Raw genomic sequence first — 6,476 nt, forward strand, 5'->3', positions numbered from 1 at the left:
ATCCTTGCCAAAATGTTTTGAATAGAAAAAAAGTTGCTATCAGACTTGACGCTATCCCCAGCGAAATGTTGATTAGAGGAGTCTCTATAATCACATAGTGTTCAGTATACGATTGATCGAAATTGTTCTGAAAAAAAATTATAAATACAGTAGTACTAAACATAAAATATAGAGAAACAAATTGCAGTTTGAATTTATTAATCAATGATTGTTAACACGAAAAAAAAAATTGACTTACCCATCCTCCTCTCAAATTTATCCATTCCAAAAATTCCGTCTCCACGAATTTGTTTACACTCTGTATTACTTGATCAATCAAATCAGTTCTGTTTCTATCTTTACATAACACAGCTAACTTTGCTCCAAACACAAAAACCATAATTATACGGCCCCAGTTTATAATGTTATCACTAAACATCTTTGTTAAAACGTCTTTTAAAAAGTCTCAATATTCTCATTTGAATCAAGCGATACGTCTCTTATCAAATTATAAAGATGTTCATCGCACGCTTTATACATCTTTTCGCAATATTTGAAAAAGTTACAGTTCATATCCCCTATATATTCCATATCATTGCCTAGTTTATATGCTTCAAACGCTGAATTGATTTCTCGTGCAATTCTACCAGTTTCCATGCTTATATTTTTCCCTCGAATAACGCTATTTCTTCAATATATATATATACCTAAAACGAATACTAAAATTATATGACCTCACTTACGGCTATACCAGTATTATTATCATAATCATTATTATTATTAATAATATTTTTATTATTATTCTCGTTTTGATTCGGACAATTCAAAAAACAAACACGTCATCGCTCCCAACCAATGAAAATCGTTCTTTACATGAACCAATCAAATTAATTATATTCCTGTTTACATTCTACCGGGATATTCAAGCCACCATACCCGCACATGACGTCATTCAAAAAATAATAAAGTCACCGTTATCACTCTCAGCCAATGAAAATCGTTTTTTATTGAACCAATCAAATTCAGCCTTTCCACACTACGTCACCATATCCTCATTACACAAATTATTATACCAGCATAATTATAATGATAAACAATTGTCAATCATAAAAATACCCTCATAAATATATCATAGCCATTGTTCTATTGTTACGTCATAATTAAATAAACAGTTTCATACTCAATAAACAACCATAAAACACCTCAAGTGGTCTACACAACTACTTATATATATATATATATATATATATATATATATATAACATACTAGTAATAATATTTCGTCATGTAATTTAAAAATACTAGATCTATATGCCTTATTTTGATCAATACACGTAATTCCATGCCTATTTATAGTATTTACAATATAAATAATAATAAAATATATTATTATTATTATTATTATTATTATTATTATTATTATTATTTATTACAATTAATCGTATCGCGTGCAGCCCTTCATTGAAAAAGTTCCTTTATTCTAAAAATAAAGTGATTAATTATATTAACTAATCACTATTATATTATATGTAGGCCTATGGATATCTTAATAATAATAAAGGATTTATGTATATATATATGTGTATATAATATATATATACTTATTTTATGTATATACAGTACTTATAATATTCATAAAACAGACATGATTATTAACACACACACGAATCTGACAACCTGTCACTGTACTGTATAGTATTGCTGTTTCAAGTGTACCCTATGCATTGTTACTCACATTATCATATAATCATTAGACAAGTTGATTTCAACCACATATAGAAATATCTGTTTTCATATTTTAAATAATCCAGAGGGTATAGTTGAGTTCCCAGGGTTTTAAATGGTTCAGTGACGAAACGTCATAAGTGGTGCAGTGTAACCATGTTGTAACTAACCAGTTTCATAATTACATTGTATCAAGTGACTACTGAAAGTCACATGTATGGTGATTAATATGCACTTGAGGTCTGATCACGTGAATCTATGAATGCGTACATACCGGTACGCGATGCGTTACCACGATCCATACTTTAGTTCATGGTGTCTCGTGGGGCACGTAACGACGAGACTTCCAATCCTTGGGGGAAACCGTGTAATATACAAAGTATATTTCTAACCATGAAAAGGGAGCACAAAGTTTGCAGCGTTAGTTATTCAGAAATTGCGTTATACATAAATACCGTTCGAATAAAAGCCCCGCTCTGAAAGGTCCCCTTCAAAATAAACTCCCCTTTCAGAATCTCATTTGGAATAAACGCCTCCCTAGAATATACGGCCCGGATCGTTTGTTTTTCCACCGAATAAGCACCCCCCCCCCCCCCCCCTTAGATGATTGTAAACAAAACTAATGGAAGCAACATCATTCCCAACACATTCTATTAATGTTCTGCTCCAGTAGAATTTCATTCTTTCTAACTTGTTTGGAATTAAATTGTCTTAAAAGTCTCTAAGGTTACGTAATAATACATTTTGAATATAATTATGTGTTTCATTTAAAAAAAAATTTGATTAAATAACTAATCATTTTACACCAAAGAAAAACAAATACGCCTTTCTCGATACACTTCTCAACAATAAACCCCCTCTGGGTGTTTATTTGAATAAATACGGTATTTAATTCTACAAACTGTGACGTTATTACAATATAGATTGTTAGCTAGGAAAGACGTATGTATTTTATTACTTCATATAATTCGTTAATTCATATTGTATTATAATATTTTATTCAGTTGTGTCTGTGAAAAAAAAATAGGTCCGTAAAAATAATATCCAGAAATTATTACAAATTGTATTTTCAAACTAAAACAAACTGGAACAAAAATGTAAAAATAATATGAATGCACTCTTCATCTGTCTGTTGATGAACTTCATAACTCATCAACTTCTCAGTGATGTGATAAATAGATCCGAGTACCGAAGGAACAAAGGCAATTACGAAAAAGCTAATCCAAATATTCAATGATCCAGCCCGGAGAAATTCTACAAAAACTCATCCGCAAAAACGACCAAATTTCACTAGTATTCTTACTGATAAATTGAGTCTTAGGTCGCCAATGTGTCTAATCTTCCAATTGTCGCACGTGGGTGATTTGAGCTTCATTAATATTCATGATTTTCCGATGATAGAGTACGCTGAAGTGAAGGGGGTGCAGGTCAATGACCCTTAATCTAAGATTTCAGGTCATCCATTATCACTAATGAATAAGTTCAAAACAAGTATCTCTACATAATAAATGACGAAATTAAAATTTGAAATCTTGGAACCAGACACATTAATATTCAATAACTAATGTCGATCAGTTAATATCAATGGAGTACCCTGGGAAGTTAAGTGTTTCATGTCTTGATCAAGTATAGCCTACCTACAAAATACACAGTGTGGTTATTTTCTTAATAATTAATAAAGGGCGTTTACTTGAGTATATACGTATCGATTTTAAACACAGAAAAATAAATAAATAAATACAGTTAACCCTACTTTTAGAATGATATCGAATTATATATATATATAGGCCTGTATTGTATTTTTTTGTGTTTACGCTATAAATTTGGTGAGCGCGTATTCATTTCCTTGTTTCTATAAAATATACAGGCTTTTCCAGTTGGCCAATTTTTGTCAAGGTTGTATAGACAAATGAACTGCTAATAGCAAATTTATATACATTACATTACTTTGCAGTTAAATATTTTCCCGTATTTTTATCTGATTTACTCCCGATACTTAAATCAGTTAAATAAACCTCCTTTTTCATTCCCTTATCATTTTGTTTCCGGGCTGTCCTTCCTTACTTTTACTTTTAGGCAAAATACCCCGTAAAAGGTTAAAATTATAACAAACAATTTCGTTCTTATTGTTTGTCACGTTTATTGTGTATTACCATATATATATTCTCCAAATAATAGCCGAATGCAATCTAATATGCCTGTAATGTACATTAATATCTGTTTTATATTTATAGCTGTTTTATGTTCTGGCATTTAATGGTATTAATTTACAACCTAACAATTGTAATTTTACCATATAACAACTGGACATTGATTTCTGAATTCCGGCATTTATCTACGCTAACTTCGCATTTGCGTGTGGTGAACACGCGTGTAGCGAACAGTGAACACGTGCTTGTGCACACTACACCGTGATTTATGCCGATACCTTTTCCGAAAATTGCACGTGGTCTTCTATTATAAAATTATCAGTTCAGTGTATTTTCCAAATTCTTTGATTAACAAATTAATATACACGATCCCTCAAGCGAAAGCTTAATAAGCGATCTGCTCCAAGTTCCATTCGTGCTTGTACAAACTACACTTAAGGGTAAATCTTTAGGTTGATATTAATTGTTGTTTCTCAAGGACTTTCGGGACACCTTTTACCGCAAGAAGAGCGTTTACCTTACAGGAGTAGACTCCTTGGTTTCAGCTTTAGATGTCTTCCTTAAGGCTGGTATATTTTTACACGAATTAGGCACGTAACGTTACAAGAATTGGATCCAGTAAAAATAATTCAGCAATCGAAACGAACAAATTCGTTTATCTGCGAGAAATATCAACAAAATAATACGGGATATAGAATTTCATATTTACTTTAATTCTAGACGCGATTCCTGAACAGGTATTGACTTTTAGTACATATGGAAACGACACGAACCTGTAAGGAAGCCTTGTTTAATACACAGGCCTACCGACACTGCCTGTGTAGAGCAAATAAAGTTGATACTTAACAATGTTATTAGCTTTATTAAAAATTATAACGACATTTGATTTATAACGTTCCTTTGTTTTATGAACTTAAAATGCTGGAAATTTATAAACTTCATAAGTTAGGCCTACTTCTTAAATTAATATCGGATATTTATTACAAGCGAACCATTCATAATATTACTTTTTAAGTATTAAACATTTGGCAATACAAGATTTAACTCTGAATTTTAGTTTACTGATATTGCGCACCCTGATCACCTGTTGGCACGATTGCCTATTGATTCGTATTAACTTGTATATCGTTGTATTCTCGTTGTAAAGGTGGCTAAACATGACTAGATAAAATCTGTTTTTAACCTACTACTGCCAATATTGTATGTGATATTGTGTCCCTGATCGCCTACTCACACGATTGTCTATTGGTCCGATTCTTTCTTTTGTTAAAAAATGTCACTCAAAGTTCATGGTGTTGCAAACGAACAAAGAAAAAAATCTTACAATAAAACAAGGACAGTGTTTGACTACATGAATAAAGTGAATAATAATAGTAATTATAATATTAATATTAGTATAACAACAATAATTTATAATAATAATAATGGTAATAATAGCCTATATACCGTATTTAATCGAATACTGTAAACGGGTTTTTGAGGGGGTGATTATTCGAGGGAGGCGCTTATTCGAGGGGAGTTCATTTTTTGGATGTAAAATGGATACGTTTGTACTCAAATAAATGTCCCTAAATGTCACCGTAAATGTGGATCTACAACACATAATTACCGTCAAAGTGTGTTATTGCGTGATCATCTAGACTTCTTGATCCCTTTGGATGTCGAACTTTACGCTCCACAACCAGAACAACCAGGTTAGAAAAAATGTAGATCTACTGGAGTAGAACAATAACAGAATGTGTTCAGAATGATGTTGCTTCCATTAGATATGTTTGCAGTCATTTAGGGGAGGGGGAGTTTATTCGAGGGAGGAGTTTATTACAAATGAGGTTCTGGAGGGGGAGGGTTGGTTATTCGAATCTTGCTGGTACAGAAAAGAAAATTCGTATATATTAATAATAATAATGATAACAATAATGAATAAGCTGACATAAGGTCTTTTTACGTGAACGATAGGAGCATGTATGTCAATATGTAAATTAACTACAGGACAATTAATTTACTAATTAATGCACTTATCATGGGCAAGGGCGAATCAATGAGCAAATCCTCAGGATGTTTTCAGTTTTAATAGGCATGTATTGATACAGGTTCGAACTTAATTACGGTGTCAACTTACAAGCCGGATCGTTTAAAGGGTTTTTGTTCAGCCGGAAAATTTCTTTCTTTGTTGTAGATTTTTTAAAAAATGGAACAGATCATAACGGAATGAGAGGTTTTGAATAGTTTTATATTACCACTAAGCACCATGCTGTAAGTCTGCTATCATATCAGCTGATACTTGAATCATAGGTTATCCCCCACATCTCGTTTATTTAGCTACATCCTCTTTGTTTAGTGGTATATGTTTCATATAAGAATGCTAAATATCGGATTGTCGGAAATCCTAGGCGTAACGCAATTACTACCAACCGCTGGACGGAATTTCTATCTTTTTGTGGGCCTTATGTCCCGTAGTCTATCCGGGCAGCGGGAGTGTTGCTTTGGCACGATCTTTCTTGCGGCTATTTAATTGAACAAGACAGCTTAGTAATGTAAAGTAAAGGTTTGTGAAATTGCTGCGAGAGCGACGGGATGGGCGCAAGCGGGATACCCAGCGTTGATTGACGGTGACAACTTATT

This window comes from Anneissia japonica, unplaced genomic scaffold (assembly GCF_011630105.1).
Source record: "Anneissia japonica isolate Jap-2015-1 unplaced genomic scaffold, ASM1163010v1 scaffold199_len4679917_cov187, whole genome shotgun sequence".
Lineage (NCBI taxonomy): Eukaryota > Metazoa > Echinodermata > Crinoidea > Comatulida > Comatulidae > Anneissia > Anneissia japonica.